Source organism: Zingiber officinale, chromosome 3A (genome assembly GCF_018446385.1).
Source record: "Zingiber officinale cultivar Zhangliang chromosome 3A, Zo_v1.1, whole genome shotgun sequence".
In the NCBI taxonomy this organism is placed as follows: Eukaryota; Viridiplantae; Streptophyta; class Magnoliopsida; order Zingiberales; family Zingiberaceae; genus Zingiber; species Zingiber officinale.
In genome coordinates this window covers 87,791,048-87,816,961 of record NC_055990.1, presented here as the reverse complement: position 1 = coordinate 87,816,961, position 25,914 = coordinate 87,791,048, and the positions used below count along the sequence as shown (strand labels likewise).

Here is a 25,914-nt window from a genome sequence, read left to right as displayed (position 1 = left end):
ATCCCTGTTTCAGATCAGGGTTCTAAGAGAAAACAGCCCGAGGGGTTTCCTCAGGTTCCTTATCGTGAGCCTGACTTGGGGTATTATCAGCCAGGGCCCCATGGCCTCAGCCTTAAGAAAGAACAACCTCAAGCCTCAATGGCTGAGAGTTCCCTACCCAGAGACTCGAGGAAAGGGAAGGCTCTCATCATACCAGAAGTATTCCCGGAAGATCCAGACGAGAGAGTACCTTTCTCGGCCAGGATTCTGAACGAAAAGTTACCTAAGGGCTACAGGGCTCCGTCGATCGGGGAATATGACGGGAGCAAAGACCCGGAGGATCATCTACGTAAGTTCAAGAATGCAGCCCTGTTGCATCAATATAGTGATGCTGTCAAGTGTCGAGTTTTCTTGAATACTTTAGCTGGCTCGGCACTAAAGTGGTTTGATAGGTTACCACAAGGATCCATCACCTGTTTCCTGGATTTTAAGATGACCTTCCTGCATCGTTTAGCAAGCAGCAAAAAATATCAGAAGACGGACCATTGCCTTTTTGCTCTTAAGCAAGGGCCGACCGAGCCTTTAAGAAGTTATATGAACCGTTTCAACCAAGTGGCCCAAGACGCCCCACCGCCACTTTAGAGATTCTGATGAGCGCTTTCTCCCACGGATTAGGAGAGGGAGAATTATTTAGAGATCTCATCAAAAATCCCTCTCGGAATTTTGATGAGATGGTGGAAAAAGTCGCCTGCTATATCAAAGTAGAAGAAGCACAGGCGGCACGGAGGAAAGCCGAAAGACCATCTCCATCTACCAATAAGCCGGAAAGAAGGGTGCCTCAACCACCTCCTCAACCTTTGCCGCGCGCTCGGGAAGCCAGACCTACCTTCCATCCCGGGCCGGAGGTTAGACCGACCCCCTGAGTCGCAGCTGTGCACGCTACCTGACCTGGACCGTGGAACACTCGGTATTGCACCTATCATCGATCTTATACTCATGATACTAATCATTATTTCCAGTTCGATCGGGACTCCAAGCGGGCTGCAGAGTTAGGCTTACCGCCGCTCGAGCTAGCCCCTTAAGTACTCAAGATGATGGAAGAGTAGTGAGCCACGGCTGGACAGGCCGGGCAACCCCGCCCCGACCTAGCGGGACCCAGTACTCATCAACCCAGTCGGGTGGGAGAGCCGGAGGTAGTACGGGAGGCCGAGAATAGAGGCAATGCTGTCGTTCGAGAGATTGGCATGATCTCTGGAGGGCTAACTGACAGAGATTCGGGAAGAGTGCGCAAGTCTCATGTGCGTCACTTGGAGGTCCACATTGTTGGATGTAGCCAGGAGCAGCCTTCTGGCTCTGTCATCAGCTTCAGGCCAGCAGACCTGGAAGGTTTGGAGCTGCCTTATGATGATGCCTTTATCATTAAGGCCATTATCTCCAACAGCCGAGTGGCTCGGGTTTTCGTTGACACCGGTAGCTCGGTTAATATTCTGTTCAGAACTGCATTTGAGGAGATGTAGATTGATGCCACTGAACTCCAGCCTGTGGCTACGTCTCTATATGGATTTACAGGCAATGAGGTGAAGCCAATGAGTCAGATTAAGCTGGCCATATCTCTGGGCACCGAGCCGTTGGTGCGCACTAGGAGGTGCATTTTTATAGTGGTTGATTCCCCCTCCTCTTATAACGTCATCTTGGGAAGGCTCGCCCTGAATGAATTTAGGGCTGCTGTTTCTACCTTCCATCAAAAAATTAAATTTACCGTGGGCGAGCAGGTCGGGGAAGTCAAGGGAGAGCAGAGGGTCTCTCACCGATGCTATATTGATATGGTACGGGTGGAGGGTAGGAAGAATCAAAGGATGCAAGATGGGGGCGTCCATGCTGTCCAAGAAGAGCCTTTGCCTATGGCTGAAGAACTCATCCCCTGGGAGGAGGTGCAACTATACGCTGAAGACCTGAAAGTCTAACTTGCTTGGCAAGCGACCTTCCTCCTCCCCTCAAGGAAGAGTTAGTCCAATTCTTGATCCGTAACCGGGATGTCTTCGACTGGTCTACAAAGGAGTTACCTAAGGTCAAGCCTGAGGTAGCAGAGCACAAGTTACATCTACTGCCGAACTCCCGACCGGTCAAGCAAAAGAAAAGAAATTTCTCAGCTGACCTGAACAAAATAATCAGAGCCGAGGTGGATCAGCTCAGGAAGGCAGGGCACGTTCGAGAAGTGCAGTTCCCATCCTGGCTCTCTATTGTGGTCTTAGTGAAGAAGCCCAACAATAAGTGGAGAGTATGCATAGACTTCCGAGACCTCTACCGAGCTAGTCCCAAGGATTGCTATCCTTGTTAGGATTTATGAGCCGCAAAAACTACTTTTTGTGTTGCGGAAACCCTGAAATCCCATGTCACCGGATCCGTGCGAATATTAAATTTTCATGTACGTGTTTTCTAATCCTAGATCTACTTTAGATCTACATGTTTAGGAGTTTATACCTTTGATGCGAAGCCCTTACTTATCCCGCTCGTCCAAGAAGATGCAGATCTCAAGGGTGTCAAATGAACACCCCTCTATGTGTATCCACACGAACAATTAGGTGGAGAAGAAACCTTAGAGTGTGCTAGCACTCTTTGAGGGTTTCGGCCAAGGAGGAGGAGAGGGAGAGAAGAAGAAGCAAGGAGGAATAATGATCGATAATGAAAATAAGAGTAAAAGATGGCTTAAGTATTTTCATCTAATGAAAATACTTAATGCTCATTAACACCATTAATGAGACTCATTAATGGTCCTTAATGAGTTTTTAATATTCTTCATTAAATGGCCATTTTGAAACTCATTCGAAATTTGAATCTAAAATTCAAATTGAATTCCATTTATCATTGAATTCAAAATCCAATGAATATCATCATCTAGCCTCACTTGAGTCTAACTCAAGTCTAGCCTCACTTGAGTCTAACTCAAGTCTAACTCAATCGAGTCTTACTCAATTAATCTAATTTAGATTACTCTTAATCCAATTTGGTTCATCAAATGAACCTAATCCTTTTGGTTCATCAAATGAACCTAATCTTCATCTAATTGCCCTTTGTGTGTGACCCTATAGGTTCTTGTAACGTTGGCAATGCTCCTAAACCCATTTAGAAGCATAAGTAATGAGCGGTATCTAGCAACACATCATTACTACCCAAGTTACAAGAATATTGAGATCCAACATCACCTTGTGACTACTAATTGTGACTCTTCACAATATATGACAAGTGTCCTTCTATCCTTGACATCTAAATTGATCAATTTGAGGCATAGACCGTGTCATCCTCTAATCAATCTAAATTTTGAACTCCAAGTAGACTCACTATTATCAAATGAGTTCAATATCTCATATTGACTCATTTGGGCATGACCATGCACTTAGTGGTCTCATTCTATCAAGAATAACGATGTCACTCCCGTTATATAGGAGGGATAGATCCCATCTACATCACTCACATCCCTCCGCATAATTTGTTACATACCCAGTAATCGCCTTTATAGTCCACCCATTTATGGGTGATGTTTGACGAAGCCAAAGTGTGTAACTCCTTATGTAGGGAACCATGGTGACTTCAGGTCTAAAGACTAATAGTCATACTAATAGCCACATGAGAAAGTATATGACACTCATATAACGATCCATGATACTTTCTCATGGCGGGTCATTCAGTATACTTTCTCCAATGCATACCCATGTGTCAACTTGATATCCCTATATCCATGACCTGTGACATCAAGTCATCGAGTTGACGTAAATGCTAGTCTCATCGCATTAACATTGTTCCTGAATGTTAATACTTGACTAGGAATGATTAAGAGTAGTGTTCTCTATATCATCTCACTATCGATTCAATCAATCGATTTATTTAGATAAGAATCTTCTACTCAAGGACGCTATTATACTTAGTTATTTGGCACCAATACAAGTATAATAACCAAAACAAATGTCTTTATATACATAAGAATATGATACAATGAGTCCATACAACAATCATCATATGATTGGCTCTAGGGCTCTAACTAACAATCTCCCACTAGCACTAGTGTCAATATGTGTAGGCTCTAGGCCCAATGACCTAGTGTGACCATCATGCTTTCTCTGTGCCAAAGCCTTGGTCAAGGTATTTGCGATGTTAGCTTCTGTGGGTACTCTGCAAATCTTCACATCTCCTCTATCGATGATCTCTCGAATGAGATGTAAGTGCCGTAGTATGTGTTTGGTCCGCTGGTGTTAGCGAGGTTCCTTAGCCTACGCAATTGCTCAATTGTTGTCACAATAGAGCTCAACAGGATCTGCTATGCTAGGAACCACCCCAAGCTCAGTAATGAACTTGCGAATCCAAACTGCCTCCTTTGCTGCTTCTGATGCAGCAATATACTCGTCCTCTATTGTAGAATCAGCGACTGTGTCCTGCTTTAAACTCTTCCAGCTCACAGCACCACCATTTATGCAAAACACGAACCCAGATTGTGATCGATAATCATCCTGGTAAGTTTGGAAGCTAGCATCACTGTAACCCTTTACAGCTAGCTCGTCATCGCCTCCATATATCAAGAAATATTTTTTAGTCCTTCTTAAGTACTTAAGAATATTCTTGACCGCTATCCAGTGACTTTCACCTGGATCTGACTGGTATCTGCTCGTCATGCTTAAAGCATACGAGACATCAGGACGTGTACATAGCATGGCGTACATGATAGATCCTATGGCTGAAGCATAAGAGATCTAATCCATGCGATCTCTCTCCTCTCTAGAAGAGGGACTTTGAGTCTTCGAAAGATTCACACCATGTGACATCGGCAGAAATCCCTTCTTGGGGTTTTGCATGGCAAACCGTAGTAGTACCTTGTCAATATATGTACTATGACTTATGCCAAGTACTCTCTTAGATCTATCTCTATAGATCTATATGCCTAGAATACGAGCTGCTTCACCTAAGTCCTTCATTGAGAAACAATTCCCTAGCCAAGTCTTTACAGACTACAGCAAAGGGATGTCGTTCCCAATGAGTAGTATGTCATCCATATACAATTCAAGGAAGACAACTGCACTCCCAACAACCTTCTTGTAGACACAAGATTTATCTTCATTCTTGATGAAACCAAACTGTTTGATCGCATCATCGAATCGAAGATTCCAACTCTAAGAAGCTTGCTTTAGTCCATAAATAGACTTATGCAGCTTCCATACTCTGCCAGTATGTTGTGGATCTACAAAACCCTCAGGTTGTGTCATGTACACATCCTCGAGCAGGTTTCCATTCAGAAATGCGGTTTTGACATCCATCTGCCAGATCTCATAATCGTGGTATGCTGCAATAGCAAGTATGATTCGAATGGACTTAAACATCGCTACTGGAGAAAAGGTTTCATCATAGTCAATACCATGAATTTGCTTGAAACCTTTTGCTACCAGATGGCCATTATATATAACTCCATCCATGTCAGTCTTTCTCTTAAAGATCCACTTACACCCAACGGGTTTAACGCCTTCAGGCGGATCAACCAAAGTCCATACTTGGTTGGTGTACATGGATTCCATTTCGGATCTCATGGCTTCTAGCCATGACTTAGAATCTGGTCTCATCACAGCTTCCTGATAGGAGGTAGGCTCATCCTCAATGGGCACAATGTCATCATGGTCAGACAAGAGAAATGAATATCTCTCAGGCTGACGACGTACCCTATCAGACCTGTGAAGAGGTAGGTCTACTTGAACTGATTGTTGTTCCTCAACTCCTTGTGGAACAACATCATCCACAACACTTTGTGGTTCCAGTTCAACTTCCATCGAGGCTTCAGTGCTATGGTTCACATCTTGAACTTCTTCAAGATCGAACGTACTCCCACTAGTTTTTATAGAAACAAATTCCCTTTCTAGAAATACTCCAGTCTTTGCCACAACTACCTTGTGTTGACTGAAATGTAGAAGTAATATCCCTTAGTTTCCTTGGGATATCTAATAAAATAGCACTTATCGGATTTGGGTCCCAGTTTGTCCGAGACTTGACGTCGAACGTAAGCCTCACAATCCCAAATCCTCATAAAAGACACCTGGGCATCTCTCTCAGTCCATATCTTATATGGTGTCTTTATCACATCCTTGGATGGAACACGGTTGAGTATAAAGGCTGCTGTGTCCAGAGCATAACCCCAAAGAGATATAGGAAGATCTGTGTGACTCATCATAAACCATACCATATCTAATAGGGTACGATTCCTCCTTTCGGATACACCATTCCACTGTGGTGTTCTAGGAGGAGTGAGTTAAGATAGAATCCCACACTCAGCTAGATAGTCACGAAACTCATGGCTAAGGTATTCTCCACCTCGATCTGATCGAAGTATCTTAATATTCTTGCTAAGCTAAAGCTAGTTTTGTACTTCATTCTTAAATTCTTTGAACTTTTCAAAGGATTCTGACTTATGTGTCATCAGATACACATAACCATATCTACTGAAGTCATCAGTAAATGTAATGAAGTACCTATAACATCCTCTGGCAGCGACATTGAAAGGGCCACATACATCACTATGTATATGTCCTAACAAGTCAGTCGCTCTCTCGCTATGTCCACTAAAGGGAGTCTTGGTCATCTTGCCCAGTAGGCATGACTCGCATGTCTCATATGATTCAAAATCAAATGAGTCCAGCAAACCATCTTTATGGAGCTAGGATAAGCGTTTGTCATTTATATGACCTAAGCGACAGTGCCAGATATAGGTTTGGTTCATGTCATTTGACTTGAACCTCTTGGTACTTATGTTATAGACAGGGTTCTCTAAGTCTAGAATATAGAGTCCGTTCATCAGCGGTGCACTACAATAGAACATATCATTTAAATAAACTGAACAACATTTGTTCTTTATTATAAATTAAAAACCTTTCTTGTCCAAACAAGAAACTGATATAATGTTCTTAGTAAGAGCAGACACATAACAACAATCATCTAATTCTAGTACAAGCCCAGAGGGTAGAGATAGAGAATAAGTCCCTACAGCAACAGCAGCAACCCGTGCTCCATTGCCTACGCATAGGTCCACCTCGCCCTTCGTCAATGCTCTGTTATTTCTCAGCGCCGACACATTAGTACAAATGTGAGAAGCACATCCAGTATCTAATACCCATGATGAAGAAATAGATAGATTGACTTCTATAACATATATACCTGAAGTGAAAGTCTCACTTCTCTTCTTCTTAAGATCTTCCAGGTAGATTTGCAGTTCCTCTTCCAGTGTCTGGTCTGACCACAGTGGAAGCAGGTAGCATCCTTGGCAACCCCTCCTTTAGGTTTCAGTGGCTTGCCTTTGCCCTTGGCTTGGGACTTTCCCTTACCTTTAAGCTTTCCCTTGCCCTTATGTTTCTATACCATCAGAATGGAGTTGGGCTTAACCTTCTTAAGGTTGAGCTCAGCAGTTCTTAACATGCTAAGCAGCTTAGGCAGTGGCTTATCAATTTTGTTCATGTTGTAATTCATGACAAATTGACTGTAGCTCTCTGGCAAGGACTGCAAGATCAAGTCAGTGGCCTGCTCTTGGCCAAGTGGGAATCCCAACATTTGTACGTTTTCTATGTACCCAATCATCTTGAGTATATATGGGCCTACGGGAGTCCCATCTTGCATCTTGCACTGAAGCAGTGCCTTAGAGATCTCGAATCTCTCGTGCCTAGCTTGTTCTTGATATAGTTGACGAAGATGTTCAACCATATCATAAGCACCCATCAACTCGTGTTGCTTCTGAAGCTCAGAGTTCATAGTCGCGAGTATGAGACATGACACATCTAATGCGTCATCTTGATGCTTCTTATAAGCATCTCGATCAGCTCGTGTGGCAGTGACAGGAGGTGCCTCGGGAATGGGCTGCTCCAGGACATACAATTTTCGTTCCTTTGTGAGAACTATTCTCAGATTCCTGTACCAGTCCAGGAAGTTAGCTCCATTGAGCTTGTCCTTATCGAGGACAGAACGTAGGGAGAAGGAGTTCATGTTTGACGACATGACAATCTACAACAGAAAAATACAGGAAATATCATATTCCAATTATCATTTAATTAGGCCTTTAATTAAACGATCCTCCCACTGAATTATAGGACTTTTTTAGAATGAAGTCAGGGATGTGGTCAAACCACACTTACTAGATTCTAACCAACTAGCTATAATTTTTATGGGACAAGATCCACATCATACTACGCCTTGAGTTAGCTTTCGCTAAATCACCCAAGACTTAGTATGATCGGTAGGTAACCAAGTAGCAATTACATCTCTATGTAACTCTTGTTTATAGGATCAAGATCCGCATGTATATTAAAATTTGAGTTAGCTTTGGCTAAATCACCCAAGATGTAATATACATGTGATTTTGTCATATCTTCCAACTATTGGATAATGACTATAGTTAAATCCGATTTAACTAGTTATACTCAATCTAATTGAGTTTGTCATCACCCATGCGTTGATAGGCGGGACCAAGGTTGTCCCTTCGCACCCTACTAAGATAATATGCGTTGCTATGCTTTGGCAGATTCAACAACAACATGTGATCGAGGTAGTGATGGGTATCATGGCATGGTAGGCATTTTGAGTTGACATGATTTAGATCTAATCTAATAGTTAATGTGTATCATATACGCGATTTAGATCTAATCTAATCGTGGTGCATCATATATGCGATTTAGATCTAATCTAATCGTTAAGGTACTAATTAATTACTCTACTCTAGCATGCATCACATACACACACTTAAGCAATTAATTAAATTATGATTAGTCATGGCCCTACTACGATCTTCTCAAGCCAATGAGAAGATCGGATGGTCAACCTAGGGTCAACAGCTTCTCCAAGCTCCTCCCTTTGACCACCATGTGTTGCTCGCACCCTCCTCGTAACTCCTCCTCATGTGGACCTTCCACCGTTTCAATTTTTGTACATTACAAATTTGAAACTCGAGTTACATTCAAATTTAAACTATTTACAATAGGAATATAAAATAAAGGAAGGCACGACGCGCAGGTCACGATCATATACAACACGCACAAACACACAAAATGGCACGCACACCATATTATGAATTACAACACAATTTTTTTCAATCGAATTGGGGTTTTGGGCCATGACCATCAAAAAATTATACATAATTCTAAAATATGTATTTTCCATAAATTTCTGTAATTTTTACTACTATTTTTATAATTTTATGAGTCAAAATTTCCCGGCGGTCACGTTTAGCGATTTTCGGGCGCGATCGTGGGACAATGCCCCTTTCGGGGTTAGGGGCAGCACCCCTTCTCGTGAAATGAATATCACGAGTGCCCTACGACGATCTTACAACGCCTTAAGCTACTGTCCCAAAATGATTTGAGCGAAACCTTGCCGTTTCAGAAAGGTTTTCTCGGTAGTCGAAGCCTACAAGTGTCCAAACACTTGTTGCTTTGCCTATACGAGAAAAATACCCATAAAATCTATAAAAATTATAAATATACAAAAACTTACAGATCTGAATGTTTTTCATAAAAACAAAACCGAAACTCGTATACGCTTCGTACGTGGCTCTGATACCACTGTTGGGATATACGAGCCGTAAAAACTGATTTTTGCATTGCGAAAACCCCGAAATCCCATGCCACCGGATCAGTGCGAATATTAAATTTTCATGTATGTGTTTTCTAATCCTAGATCTACTTTAGATCTACATGTTTAGGAGTTTATACCTTTGATGCGAAGCCCTTCACTTATCCCGCTAGTTCAAGAAGATGCCGGATCTTAAGGGTGTCAAGTGAACACCCCTCTATGTGTTTCCACACGAACAATTAGGTGGAGAAGAAACCTTAGAGTGTGCTAGCACTCTTTGAGGGTTTCGGCCAAGGAGGAGGAGAGGGAGAGAAGAAGAAGTAAGGATAATGATCGATAATGAAAATAAGAGTAAAAAATGGCTTAAGTATTTTCATCTAATGAAAATACTTAATGCTCATTAACATCATTAATGAGCCTCATTAATGAGCCTTAATGAGTATTTAATATTCTTCATTAAATGACCATTTTAAACTCATTCGAAATTTGAATCTAAAATTCAAATTGAATTCCATTTATCATTGAATTCAAAATTCAATGAATATCATCATTAAGCCTCACTTGAGTCTAACTTAAGTCTAGCCTCACTTGAGTCTAACTGAAGTCTAACTCAATCGAGTATTACTCAATTAATCTAATTTGGATTGTTGGATCGAGACGCGCTAGAGGGGGGGGGGGGAGAATAGCGCTCGCGGCTATTTCGTTCGATTATCGGAATTGTAAAACTATCAGAGTAATTAAAACGCAGCGGAATAAAATAAAGAAACACAAACACAGAGGGATTTACTTCGTTCGGAGCCTAAGGAGACTCCTACTCGAAGGCCCGCGATCCTTGATCGCTTTCCGTGGGCAACAACTATAAGCTCGTATAATTATTACAAACTAATTACAAATGTAACTGTAATTAAAATTATACCGACAACAATGGTAGAAAAATTTGAGCTCCGGGTCATCGGAATGTTGTAGCAGCACTTCGGAAGCAATACTTGAGCTGAACACAGCACGAGGAAGCTATTTCTTTCGTTGTCTTTTGCTGCTGCTCGAACCCCTCTTATAAAGGGTGTTCAAGGCGCCTTAAACCCCTCCAAGGCGCCTCCAGGCTGGCCGCGTCACCCGCGTGGATCAGAACTGACCTGGTCGAACTTTATCTTGTTCAAAGCGCCTTCAACCTCTCCAAGGCGCCTTCATCAACTTGTTCAAGGCGCCTTCAGCCTCTCCAAGGTACCTTGAAGCTTGCTTCGCAGTCAGCTCAGGTTTTGCACCCGAGGCGCCTCCAAGCTCCATGGAGGCGCCTCGGACACTGTTCATCCGAGGTTAATCTTTGCACTTTGGTCCCTGCAAGATACATTAATCTCAAATATACCCTGCAGCACAAAGTTAGCACATAAAGCATAATAGAAATGATAATGACAGTCTTCGGACTGTCCGAGTCTGACTTCGGGTTTCCAACCGGAAACCCTAGGTCGACCCGACGCCTACTGTTCCCTCTGCGGGGAACGCGTCCTCACCTACTCCACTCAGGAGATTTACCTGATGCCAGTCCGGTCCTCAAGACCGACTGGACTTTCTGCCTAGGGTTACCACCCCCTAGGACCTAGGGTTACCGCCCCCTAGGGTTTTTCTCCACCTAGGGTTACCGCCCCCTATGACCTAAGGTTGCCGCCCCTTAGGGTTTTCCTCCACCTAGGGTTACCGCCCCCTAGGACCTAAGGTTGCCCCACCTTAGGATTTTCCTTCACCTAGGGTTACTGCCCCCTAGGACCCAAGGTTACCCCCCCTAAGAATTTTCCTTCACCTAGGGTTACCACCCCCTAGGACCTAAGGTTACCCCCCTTAGGATTTTCCCCTGCCTAACCGCAGTTAGGACTTTCCTGAAACCTTATTTAACCACGTTAGATAACAAGGAATCTTAACTTTGAATCCCTTTGCCATTATCAAAATTGAGGTTCGATCGTCGGATGCTTACTACACCAACATGGATTACTGTTAATCCACTTTGGTTTATCAAATGAACCTAATTGATGTGCGAAGATTATATACTCTTTTATGCATGTTTTTACGCACATTTACATACTTTGAGCATGCTTGATCTATGCATTTTTATACTTCTAGCTTTCCTTTTAGCATATTTACTCTTTTGGTTCGGAGATCTACTTTTTGTGCATTTTCTGTACACAGGAGTCGATTTGGTGAAGAATCTACATCTTTGGGCATGCATTGGAGGAAACGAAGGGAGAAGGCACCGGGCCGTGTGCCTCACACGGCCCTGCACTGGTATGGAGCTCGGGCCGTGTGGAGTTTGGCACCAACAGAAGAGGAAGATGACATGGCCGTGTGAACCTCGCACGGCCGTGTCAAGATTTGAAGCCAACCAGAGCAGAAGCCTTACAGGGCCGTGTGGATCTACACGGTCGTGTGAGACTTCCAGAGATCAAGCAGGCTGTGGCCGTGTGCACCACACGGCCGTGTAGCATTTCCAGAGGGCAGAAGGGTTCTGGCCGTGTGGAGTCACACGGTCGTGCAGCTTTGGCAGAGAGGGAACTGGACATGGCCGTGTGAATCTCACACGGCCGTGTCACGGGGCCGTGTGGCGCCTGATTCCCTCCTCTATTTAAACCCTTCTTCATGAATTGAAAGGGGATCTCTCCCCCTTTGGGAGAAAGCAAGATTTGGTGGTTTCCTCCCATTCTTGGGAGGATTTCTGGGCGATTCTAAGGGAGATCTCGACGATTTCGACTCCGGAGCGAGGATTGGATCCGAAAACAAGGCTTCTTCGTAGATAAGTTTTCTCTTTCCCCCTCTTCTTGTTTTCTTGGATTGGGGATTCAAGGAAAGCTTGTAATCTCTATTTCTTCGGGTTTTCTTCCTTGATTCATGGAGTAGATCTTGTATTCTAGGATTAAGGGAGTATTTGTATGATGGATTGATGTAATCTCTTATGGATTTGTCATTATCTTGTTTCAATGACATTATCTTGCTTGTATCAATTAGATCTTGAATGATTGATGGTGATTTGTGCTTAATTCTCATTCTTGATTGATTGTTTGGATTTCATATGGACTTTGTAAAGATAAACTCTCACTCGATCATCCGAGGGATCCACGTGACAGGTGCAAGCCCGTGTAAGGACGTTTGAGAGATAATCTTGAAGAGGAAATAGGGATATTCAAGAGAGTAGGATGGATTTTATGATTAGCTTCTTGTATCTTGATAGATTAATGAGTCGTGGGCTTCTACGTTGATATCCGAGGAAGGCATAGTAATAGGTGCACTTCTGTGTAAGGACAACATAGGTTCATGTCTAATTAATCCTATTTATATACATTTCTCAGTCCTTAGCCGGTTGTCTATTGCAAGAGGGAACCGGCAACTTTCTACATGTTTGGCAATTGAGGGATAAGATTTGGTGAACCATTTACATTCAAGAAATCTTACAAAGAAACCGAAACTCCTAGAATCTTCCTTTATCATAACCCAAAACTCTAAACTCTCGTTTGTTGATCTTTAATATTAGATTTGTTTACCTTTACTTTGCTTTTGAAACGATTGGATAGTTGTTTAGCTAATTCGCATTGAGACATTTCTAGTGCTTATTCCAGTCCCTGTGGATACGATAATCTTTTATATTACTTGCGACATTTCCGTACACTTGCGGAGAGTAACAAGTTTTTGGCGCCGTTTCCGGGGACTGTGCTATAACATTAGGAATTATCAATTGAGTTAGACTAAATATAACATTTGTTTTCCTTTCATATTGCATAGTTGTAACTAATCATTAGATTTCTATTTTTTTTAGTTTCTTGTATAACTTTTACTTCTTGTTAATTCTTTTTGTACAAATTCAATTCTGCATTTTTGATTCTTCTAATTTTCTTTTTGTGTCGAATTGCTATCTTCTATCTTGTTCTTGTGTATGCGAAGATCTAACTTTGTAGGGGAATTCTTTCCTTTTGACCCTGAGATTGATAGAACTTTCCATAAAAGAAGAATTCTGCAAAGGCAAATTGAAGAACAGGAACATTTGAATATGGCAAATAGACCACTTAAGGATTATACAGCACCCTATGCGAGAGGTTTTCGATCTAGTATTTCAAGCCCTTCAGTGGAAGCTAATAACTTTGAGATCAAACCCGCAATTATATCTATGGTGCAGCAGAACCAATTTGGTGGAGGACCTCATGAGGACCCTAATCAACACTTAGAGGTCTTTTATGAAATATGTGGTACCATGAAAATGAATGGAGTTCCTTTAGATGCAGTTAGATTATTATTATTTGGGTTTTCTTTAAGAGATAGTGCAAAGCAATGGCTGAATTCTTTGGCCCCTAATAGCATCACCACTTGGGAGCAGTGTGAGCAACAGTTTCTTGATAAGTTCTATCCACCAAGCAAAACAGCTCATATGAGGAATTTAATTGCAAGCTTCAAGCAAACCGACTCAGAATCTCTTTTTGAAGCATGGGATAGATATAATAGTATGCTCAGACAATGCCCACATCATGGGTTGGAAAGATGGTTAGTGTTGCACACTTTTTACAATGGTATCAATTATCATACCAAAGTGTCCCTTGATTCAGCTGCTGGAGGGGCACTTATGAACAAAAGCTTAGATGAAGCCGAAGAAATCATTGAAAGTGTAGCACAAAATCATCATCAATGGGAAAATGAAAGAAGTGGTGGCTATTCCTCTGTAAACCCAACAATTAAAGCATCAGGGAAGTTTGATGTAGATGCAGTCACTCTTTTGTCTGCAAAATTGGACGCTCTTACAAAGAAATTTGAGAATATGGGGACTAGTGCTAATATGGTCAATGCTATTAGTACATCTTGTGAAGTATGTGGGAGTTCAGAGCATTCAAATGACTCATGTCCATTGGGAGCTATCACTGCACAAATCAATCAACTTGAACAATGTGATGCAATCATGAGTTACAATCAAAGGCAGAACAACCCATACTCAAATACTTATAACCCTGGATGGAAGAGTCATCCAAATTTTTCTTACAGAAATAATCAAGATCAAGGACCATCTATGGGGGCAAGACCAAATTTTCAAGCTGGGCAACAAAATTTTCAACATCTATCTTCTCAAGGCTTACCAAAGTCAAATGTTGAAAAGATGCTTGAAGAAATTATCTCAACTCAGAATGAAATGAAGCAAGATATAGCAAAGCTCATTCAGAGAATGGATAATTCTGAAAAGCATCAAAAGATTCAGGATAGTCAAATTGCCCAACTAGCTGCCTCATCATCCAGAGCACCAGGACAACTTCCAGGAAAACCTGATGTGAATCCTATGGAGCATTGCAATAGGATTGAGCTTAGGAGCGGACGGACCTTGGGAGACTCCCAAGTGACTGCTTCAAAAGGGATACAAAAAGAAGAAGAGCTCCCTCCTCCTATACCGAATCAGATTCAAGCTAATGAGGAGAGTACCATTGAGGTTGAAGAGACTCTTCCACTGAACCATCAGAGCAAAGCTGTCCCTTTTCCTCAGAGACTCACAATGCTCAAGAAGGATGAAGAATTTGGCAAGTTTCTAGAAAAGGTTAAGGAAATCTGTGTAGAGGTACCTCTTATTGATGCTATTCTACAAATGCCTAGATTTGCCAAATTTCTGAAGGATCTCATGTCAAATAAGAGAAGAAGAGGAGAGGTCGAGACCATTGCGCTTAGTGAGGAATGTAGTGCTATTTTTGAGAGGAACACTTCTCCAAAATTGAAGGACCCAGGGAGCTTTTATATTCCTTGCAACATAGGAAAAGAATTTTTTGAAAAAGCTTTTTGTGATTTGGGGGCAAATGTTAGCCTCATTCCCTATTCAATTTGTAATAAATTAGGTCTCAAAAACATTAAACTTACTACTATGGCACTTCAACTTGCCGATCATTCCTGCAGGTACCCTTTGGTATTATAGAGGATGTGCCGGTAGAGGTGGATGGGAACGTTATTCCCACAGATTTTGTTGTGTTGGACATGGAAGAGGACCCTAGGATTCCTATCATATTAGGAAGACCTTTCCTTGCTACAGCTGGAGCTATAATTGATGTCAAAAATCATAAGCTTTCTTTGGTAATTGGTAAGGAAAAGTTGGAATATGATTTATCTAATATCTCTAACCATGTCTCGTCTCTTTTAAATGCTTGTAGCAGGACAAGCATTTATAAACTTGAGGAATGGAATTTCCATCCTCATGGAAGGCCACCAAAGGAAGGAGACAATGTGGTGGAAGATGTTGGGAGAAGATCTCCCAACAGAAACGAAAAGTATATCTGTCCTCCAAGGGCGAGGAAAAGGAGCAAATGATTAAGTTTGGTCGAGCTAAAGACCTTAAACAAGCGCTCCTTGGGAGGCAACCCAAGGGTTTTTTTTTAGTTAGTTTTAATTTGTATTGTAATTTCTTTTAGTTTGATGCATTCTTTTGATTTTGTTTTCAGGTTAGGTGCGAAACAGAGTCAGGCCGTGTGCTATACACGGCCAAACAAAGGTTGGAGAAAATGGAAGTGTTTGGGCCGTGTCGTCCAGACACGGCCGTGTGGGATATCCCGAGGAGAAAAAGGTATAGGCCGTGTCATAGACACGGCCGTGCAAAGAATCCCGAGAGGAAAGATGGAGAGGTCGTGTCCCAGACACGGCCGTGCGAGGAATCCAGAGAAGGAAGAGGGGGAGGCCGTGTGGATCTACACGGCCCGTGCAAAGAATCCCGAGAGGAAAGATGGGGAGGCCGTGTGGATCTATACGGCCCGTGTAGGAGAACTATTAAAGTCTACCTCCTACCTCACACGGCCATATCTTGGCCGTGTTCCGCACACCCCCAACTCTCCAAAACATATCTTTCTCTCCCAATTTCTTAAAAACTCCTCTCTAATCTCTCAAGATCTTTTAGATCCGATTCTCCTCCTCTCTAAGACTTGGACTTTTGTTCTCCTAACCTAAGATCTTTTGTTCTTTGAAGTTTTGTTCTTTGAAGTTCCACAACTCTAGATAATTCTTCCCCTATCTAAACTCATCAAGATGTCCAATATTTTGAAGAGATTACGCAAAGGAGGTGGTGGATCTAGTGGAGACAAAGAGAAGGAGCCATCAAGAGACAAAGGAAAACAACCAGTGAAGGGCAAAGGCAAAAGGACTTCATGCAACGAAGGTAATGACAATGAATTCAATATTGTGTTCAGAAATGATGATCAAGTAACTAGATTTGCAATTCTTGTCAATAGAAAGATAGTGTGTACTAGATATATGGACCCAACTGTTCTTGATATGCTTGGAATTAGGGAAGATGTAGATTTGATGATTGGGTTTTTGGATTGGAGTGATATTATGTACACACATTTGCCTACATATCCTCGTCTTGTTTTGGAATTTTTAAGTTCATTGGATGTCCATTTTACTAATGAAGATGATTATTTTGGAAAAATCTCTTTTAGATTAATGAATCAAGAATTTCTATGGGCATTTAGTGACTTTAATTCTTGTTTTGGAATAACCACCGGTAGCCCTCGTAGGTTTGATCCAAGGTTTAATTGGAATCATTTTTGGAATGCAATAAGCGGGTTAGATCAACCTTATGAGCCTTCAAGAGCTAAGGCCTCCCATATGCAAAACCCCATCTTTAGGTATCTACATAGAGTCATGAGTAAAACTATTTTTGGTAGGGGAGAGAGTGATGGGGTGGTTAAGAAGATAGAGCTTTATGCTTTATGGGCTATGCTTTATAAGGTTGAATTTGACTCTGGTTTTCATTTTGTTCAAACCTTATTGAGATCAGCTAGGGCATCATCGGGATCAATTGTTTTTGGTGGTTTGATTACCCGAATAGCTTGTAATTTAAATCTTGATGTTGATGGGTTGGAAATAATTCATGGTAATGACATGATTGACATTGATACATGTCTTGCTATGAAAATGATCGTTCGGGATGAGAATGGTTTCGCGTTTCCTAGGAGGAATGGTTCTCCTTTACCCCTTCCTTTTCCTGAACGAACTACTATTCGTAACCGGGCTAATTGGGTAATTTCTGAGTTAGATTTTGAGGATAACCCTTCTATACCTGGAGACACTGAGCCACATAATGAACCCTCATCATCTGGACATACGCAGCCTTCTAGTTTTATGGAGCCTGCTAGGCATTCTTTTGCATATGGCACGGGATCTTCTAGGTTTGATTTTTCAGATTTTCGTACGTCTCTAGAATCACTTCATGAGAAGCAAGATTCCCAACGAAAAATGTTGGAGGGGCGCTTCTCTTTATCTGATGATCAGTTTAGGGAGGTACAAAATCATTTTCAGTTTACGAGGAATTTTCAAGGTCAAGTGGCTGAGTTTGTGCAGGATTATGATACTGATCAGGCTAGGATGAGAGATTTTATGCAGAGTATGACACTTACTAGCCAACAAGTTGATGCTTTATATGAGTATCATAGATCCTTGGGTGAGATTCCAGGTTTTCCTAGTTTTCCTATTGGCCAACCACGTCGTAGACCTCCTTTCCCTCGTCCACCTCCACCTCCTCCACCATACTGATTTCATCGGGACGATGAAAAGTTTAAGTCTGGGGGGTGTCATGTATTGTTTAGTTTGGTTTTTAGTTTTTAGTTTTTGATTAGTTTTTCATGTTGGTTCTTATTTTCTTTGCTTGTTGCTTTATTTTGCTTGTTTTTGAAATAATCATGGCAAAAAAATTTTGAGAACATCAAATCTTCACTTATATGCTTTCTTGGATTCAAGTGAAATGTTAGCACGATTATTGTCTCGATTCATGATGTTCGCATGATGCTACTAGTAAACTTTGTGTAGTTCTTTTTTCTATCTTGGGAAGCATTAATAAGCTAAGAATCTTATGGTGATGAGTTTTAGTTTTGGTTCAACCTTAAGGATTTTATCTTCACTACACTTGTGCTTGATGCTTGAATAGTTGATGTCATTGAAATAGTCATGATTCATCTTGTTTGCTTAGTACTTGGTTTCCATGGTGATCTCTCAACTTTCATTTTGGTTACTGGATGAGGCTCAAATCATTAAAGCTCATTTGGAAAAATCAAAATATCCCAACATGTGTGCTAAAAGTACATTTGTGAATAAGTTTTGCACAATGCAAACACTTATAAAAAAAAATGAACAATAAGGGATATAAAAAACAGTTGTCATGAGTGGAATCTAGCAAGTCACCCCCTTTGAGACCGAATTAGGTTACTGGGGAAATGACTGTTTAGTTTCTCTTGAGATTAAGCACACCTTTGAGACCTTGGGTTAGTTGAGAAATATAAACCAAGTGAACGGTAAGTAAGTGCCTATCACTGGTTACTTGTCTTTTACTGGAAACATTAGGAATTCAAATTTGATGACGACTTGACTAGGACATGGATTGAAACTTGAAGGGTGTTGAGTTACTTTTACACTGCGCACAAGATTCTTATGCTTGAACCATACTTTACTTGTTTCCATGATCAAGCTTGTTAATGAAACTTTTTGATAGAGTTAGGAAAGTGCACTGGGTTTTATGAATGTGTTGTAGAACATATGAATTTAGACTGCAGCTTTTTGCTTGAGGACAAGCAAAGGTTTAAGTCTGGGGGTGTGATGTGCGAAGATTATATACTCTTTTATGCATGTTTTTACGCACATTTACATACTTTGAGCATGCTTGATCTATGCATTTTTATACTTCCAGCTTTCCTTTTAGCATATTTACTCTTTTGGTTCAGAGATCTGCTTTTTGTGCATTTTCTGTACACAGGATTCGATTTGGTGAAGAATCTACATCTTTGGGCATGCATTGGAGGAAACGAAGGGAGAAGGCACCGGGCCATGTGCCTCACACGGCCCTGCACTGGTATGTTTGCAACCTTGCAAGCCAAGAGACATGGCCGTGTGAACCTCGCACGGCCGTGTCAAGATTTGAAGCCAACCAGAGCAGAAGCCTTACAGGCCGTGTGGATCTACACGGCCGTGTGAGACTTCCAGATCAAGCCCGTGTAGCATTTCCAGAGAGTAGAAGGGTTCTGGCCGTGTGGAGTCACATGGCCGTGCAGCTTTGGCAGAGAGGGAACTGGACATGGCCGTGTGAATCTCACACGGCCGTGTCACGGGGCCGTGTGGCGCCCGATTCCCTCCTCTATTTAAACCCTTCTTCATGAATTGAAAGGGGATCTCTCCCCCTTTGGGAGAAAGCAAGATTTGGTGGTTTCCTCCCATTCTTGGGAGGATTTCTGGGCGATTCTAAGGGAGATCTCGACGATTTCGACTCCGGAGCGAGGATTGGATCCGAAAACAAGGCTTCTTCGTAGATATGTTTTCTCTTTCCCCCTCTTCTTGTTTTCTTGGATTGGGGATTCAAGGAAAGCTTGTAATCTCTATTTCTTCGGGTTTTCTTCCTTGATTCATGGAGTAGATCTTGTATTCTAGGATTAAGGGAGTATTTGTATGATGGATTGATGTAATCTCTTATGGATTTGTCATTATCTTGTTTCAATGACATTATCTTGCTTGTATCAATTAGATCTTGAATGATTGATGGTGATTTGTGCTTAATTCTCATTCTTGATTGATTGTTTGGATTTCTTATGGACTTTGTAAAGATAAACTCTCACTCGATCATCTGAGGGATCCACGTCACAGGTGCAAGCCTGTGTAAGGACGTTTGAGAGATAATCTTGAAGAGGAAATAGGGATATTCAAGAGAGTAGGATGGATTTTATGATTAGCTTCTTGTATCTTGATAGATTAATGAGTCGTGGGCTTCTACGTTGATATCCGAGGAAGGCATAGTAATAGGTGCACTTCTGTGTAAGGACAACATAGGTTCATGTCTAATTAATCCTATTTAGATACATTTCTCAGTCCTTAGCCGGTTGTCTATTGCAAGAGGGAACCGGCAACTTTCTACATGTTTGGCAATTGAGGGATAAGAATTGGTGAACCATTTACATTCAAGAAATCTTACAAAGAAACCGAAACTCCTAGAATCTTCCTTTATCATAACCCAAAACTCTAAACTCTTGTTTGTTGATCTTTAATATTAGATTTGTTTACCTTTACTTTGCTTTTGAAACGATTGGATAGGTATTTAGCTAATTCGCATTGAGACATTTCTAGTGCTTATTCCAGTCCCTGTGGATACGATAATCTTTTATATTACTTGCGACATTTCCGTACACTTGCGGAGAGTAACACTAATCCTCTTGGTTCATCAAATGAACCTAATTTTCATCTAATTGCCCTTTGTGTGTGACCCTATAGGTTCTTGTAACGTTGGCAATGCTCCTAAACCCATTTAGAAGCATAAGTAATGAGCGGTATCTAGCAACACATCATTACTACCCAAGTTACAAGAATATTGAGATCCAACATCACCTTGTGACTACTAATTGTGACTCTTCACAATATATGATAAGTGTCCTTCTATCCTTGACATCTAGATTGATCAATTTGAGGCATAGACTGTGTCATCCTCAAATCAATCTAAATCTTGAACTCCAAGTAGACTCACTATAATCAAATGAGCTCAATATCTCATATTGACTCATTTGGGCATGACCATACACTTAGTGGTCTAACTCTATCAAGAATAACGATGTCACTCCCGTTATATAGGAGGGATAGATCCCATCTACATCACTCACATCCCTCCGCATAATTTGTTACATACCCAGTAATCGCCTTTATAGTCCACCCATTTACGGGCGACGTTTGACGAAGCCAAAGTGTGTAACTCCTTATGTAGGGAACCATGGTGACTTCAGGTCTAAGGACTAATAGTTATACTAATAGCCACATGAGAAAATATATGATACTCATATAATGATCCATGATACTTTCTCATGGCGGGTCAATCAGTATACATTCTCCAATGCACACCCATGTGTCAACTTGATATCCCTATATCCATGACCTATGAGATCAAGTCATCGAGTTGACCTACATGCTAGTCTCATCGCATTAACATTGTCCCTGAATGTTAATACTTGACTAGGAATGATTAAGTGTAGTGTTCTCTATATCATCTCACTATCAATTCAATCAATCGATTGATATAGATAATAACCTTCTACTCAAGGATGCTATTATACTTAGTTATTTGGCACCAATACAAGTAAGTATAATAACCAAAACAAATGTCTTTATATACATAATAATATGATACAATGAGTCCTGATGTGCGTAGATTATATACTCTTTATGCATGTTTTTACGCACATTTACATACTTTGAGCATGCTTGATCTATGCACTTTTATACTTCCAGCTTTCCTTTTAGCAAATTTACTCTTTTGGTTCGGAGATCTGCTTTTTGTGCATTTTCTGTACACAGGAGTCGAAATTGGTGAAGATTATGCGTCCTCGGGCAAGCTTGGAAGGAATTGAAGGGAGAGAGCATCAGGCCTTGTACCACACACGACCGTGTAGTTTTAACAGGAAGGGAAGAGGACATGACCGTGTGAATCTCACACGACCGTGTCTTGATTTGAAGAAATTAGAGCAGATGCCTTACATGACCGTGTAGATCTACACGGCCGTGTGAGATTTCCAGAGGCCAAGCAGGTGGTGGTCGTGTGCACCACATGGCCGTGTAGCATTTCCAGAGAACAGAAGGGTCATGGTCGTGTGAGTCACACGGCCGTGCAGCTTTGGCAGAGTGAATCTCACACGGCCGTGTGGCGCCCGATTTCCTCCTCTATTTAAACCCTCCTTCATGAATTGAAAGGGGATCTCTTCCCCTTTGGGAGAAGGCAAGATTTGGTGGTTTCCTCCCATTCTTGGGAGGATTTCTGGGCGATTCGAGGGGAGTTCTTAACGATTTCGACTCCGGAGCGAGGATTGGATCCGAAGACGAGGCTTCTTCGTAGATAAGTTTTCTCTTTCCCCCTTTTCTTGGTTTCTTGGATTGGGGATTTAAGAAATACTTGTAATCTTTATTTCTTCGAGTATTCTTCCTCGATTCATGGAGTAGATTCTTGTATTCTAGGATTAAGGGAGTATTTGTATGATGGATTGATGTAATCTCTTATGGATTTGCCATTTTCTTGTTTCAATGACATTGTCTTGCTTGTATCAATTAGATCTTGAATGATTAATGGTGATTTGTGCTTAATTCTCATTCTTGATTGATTGTTTGGATTTCTTGTAGATTTTGTAATGATAAACTCTCACTCGATCATCCGAGGGATCCACGTGACAGGTGCAAGCCCGTGTAAGGACGTTTGAGAGATAATATTGAAGAGGAAATAGGAATATTCAAGAAAGTAGGATGGATCTTATGATTAGTTTCTTGTATCTTGATAGATTAATAAGTTGTGGGCTTCTATGTTGATATCCGAGGAAGGCATAGTAATAGGTGCGCTTCTGTGTAAGGACAACGTAGGTTCACGTCTAATTGATCATATTTAGATATATTTCTCAGTCCTTAGCCAGTTATCTATTGCAAGAGAGAACTGACAACTTTCTACAAGTGTTTGGCAATTGAGGGATAAGAATTGGTGAACCATTTACATTCAAGAAATCTTACAAAGAAACCGAAACTCCTAGAATCTCCCTTTATCATAACCCAAAACACTAAACTCTTGTTTGTTGATCTTTAATATTAGATTTGTTTACCTTCACTTTGCATTTGAAACAATTGGATAGTTGTTTAGCTAATTTGCATTGAGACATTTCTAGTGCTTATTCCAGTCCCTGTGGATACGATAATCTTTTATATTACTTGCGACATTTCCGTACACTTGCGGAGCGTAACAAGTTTTTCGCGCTGCGCAATAACATTAGGAATTATCAATTGAGTTAGACTAAACATAACATTTGTTTTCCTTTCATATTACATAGTTGTAACTAATCATTAGATTCCTGTTTTTACTTTCTTGTATAACTTTTACTTCTTGTTAATTCTTTTTGTACAAATTCAATTCTGCATTTTTAATTCTTTTATTTTTTTTCTTTTTCTGTTGAATTGTCATTTGCTATCTTGTTCTTGTGTATGCGAAGATCTAACTTTGCAGGGGAATTCTTTCCTTTTGGCCCTGAGATTGACAGAACTTTCCATAAAAGAAGAATTCTGCAAAGGTAAATTGAAGAACAGGAACATTTGAACATGGCGAATAGACCACTCAAGGATTATGCAGTACCTTATGCAAGAGGTTTTCGATCTAGTATTTCAAGACCTTCAGTGGAAGCTAATAACTTTGAGATCAAACCCACAATTATATCTATGGTGCAGCAGAACCAATTTGGTGGAGGACCTCATGAAGACCCCAATCAACACTTAGAGGTCTTTTATGAAATATGTGGTACCATGAAAATGAATGGAGTTCGTTCAGAAGCAGTTAGATTATTATTATTTGGGTTTTCTTTAAGAGATAGGGCAAAGCAATGGCTGAATTCTTTGGCCCCTAATAGCATCACCACTTGGGAGCAGTGTGAGCAACAGTTTCTTGATAAATTCTATCCACCAAGCAAAACAGCTCATATGAGGAATTTAATTGCAAGCTTCAAGCAAACTGACTCAGAATCTCTTTTTGAAGCATGGGATAGATATAATAGTATGCTCAGACAATGCCCACATCATGGGTTGGAAAGATGGTTAGTGTTGCACACTTTTTATAATGGTATCAACTATCATACTAAAGTGTCCCTTGATTCAGCTGCTGGATGGGCACTTATGAATAAAAGTTTAGATGAAGCTGAAGAAATTATTGACAGTGTAGCACAAAATCATCATCAATAGGCAAATGAAAGAAGTGGTGGCTATTCTTCTGTAAACCCAACAATTAAAGCATCAGGGAAGTTTGATGTTGATGCAGTCACTCTTTTGTCTACAAAATTGGACGCTCTTACAAAGATATTCGAGAATATGGGGACTAGTGCTAATATGGTCAATGCTATTAGTACATCTTATGAAGTATGTGGGAGTTCAGAGCACTCAAATGACTCAAGTCCATTGGGAGCTGTCACTGCACAAATCAATCAACTGGAACAATGTGATGCAATCATGAGTTACAATCAAAGGCAGAACAACCCATACTCAAATACTTATAACCCTGGATGGAAGAGCCATCCCAATTTTTCTTACAGAAATAATCAAGATCAAGGACCATCTATGGGGGCAAGACCAAATTTTTAAGCTGGGCAACAAAATTTTCAACATCTATCTTCTCAAGGCTTACCAAAGTCAAATATTGAAAAGATGCATGAAGAAATTATCTCAAGTCAGAATGAAATGAAGCAAGATTTAGCAAAGCTCATTCAGAGAATGGATAATTCTGAAAAGCATCAAAAGATCCAGGATAGTCAAATTGCCCAACTAGCTTCCTCATCATCTAGAGCACCAGGACAACTTCTAGGAAAACCTGATGTGAATCCTATGGAGCATTGCAATAGAATTGAGCTTAGGAGCGGACGGACCTTGGGAGACTCCCAAGTGACTGCTCCAAAAGGGATACAAAAAGAAGAAGAGCTCTCTCCTCTTATACCAAATCAGATTCAAGCTAATGAGGAGAGTACCATTGAGGTTGAAGAGACTCTTCCACTGAACCATCAGAGCAAAGCTGTCCCTTTTCCTCAGAGACTTACAGTGCTCAAGAAAGATGAAGAATTTGGCAAGTTTTTAGAAAAAGTTAAGGAAATTTGTGTAGAGGTACCTCTTATTGATTCTATTCTTCAAATGCCTAGATTTGCCAAATTCCTGAAGGATCTCATGTCAAACAAGAGAAGAAGAGGAGAGGTTGAGACCATTGCGCTTAGTGAGGAATGTAGTGCTATTTTGGAGAAGAACACTTCCCCAAAACTAAAGGACCCAGGGAGCTTTTATATTCCTTGCAACATAGGAAAAGAATTTTTTGAAAAAGCTTTTTGTGATTTGGGGGCAAGTGTTAGCCTCATTCCTTATTCAATTTGTAATAAATTAGGTCTCAAAAACATTAAACTTACTACTATGGCACTTCAACTTGCCGATCATTCCTGCAGGTACCCTTTGGGTATTATAGAAGATGTGCCAGTAGAGGTGGATGAGAATGTTATTCCCACAGATTTTGTCGTGTTGGACATGGAAGAGGACCCCAGGATTCCTATCATATTAGGAAGACCTTTCCTTGCTACAGCTGGAGCTATAATTGATGTCAAAAATCATAAGCTTTCTTTGGTAATTGGTAAGGAAAGGTTGGAATATGATTTATCTAATATCTCTAACCATGTCTCGTCTCTTTTAAATGCTTGTAGCAGGACAAGCATTTATAAACTTGAGGAATGGAATTTCCATCCTCATGGAAGGCCACCAAACGAAGGAGACAATGTGGTGGAAGATGTTGGGAGAAGATCTCCCAACAAAAATGAAAAGTATATCTGTCCTCCAAGGGCGAGGAAA

At 41.0% G+C, this 25,914-nt stretch overlaps 2 non-coding genes across 2 annotated transcripts; both read right to left on the bottom strand.

The window, feature by feature from the left end:
- Positions 1-13,964: 13,964 nt before the first annotated feature.
- On the bottom strand, positions 13,965-14,070 carry LOC122054486. Its single transcript, XR_006132789.1, has one exon. It is a non-coding gene; the product is annotated as a small nucleolar RNA R71 (small nucleolar RNA).
- A 9,949-nt stretch (positions 14,071-24,019) lies between these two features.
- LOC122054463 lies at positions 24,020-24,125 on the bottom strand. Its single transcript, XR_006132771.1, has one exon. It is a non-coding gene; the product is annotated as a small nucleolar RNA R71 (small nucleolar RNA).
- Positions 24,126-25,914: the final 1,789 nt, after the last annotated feature.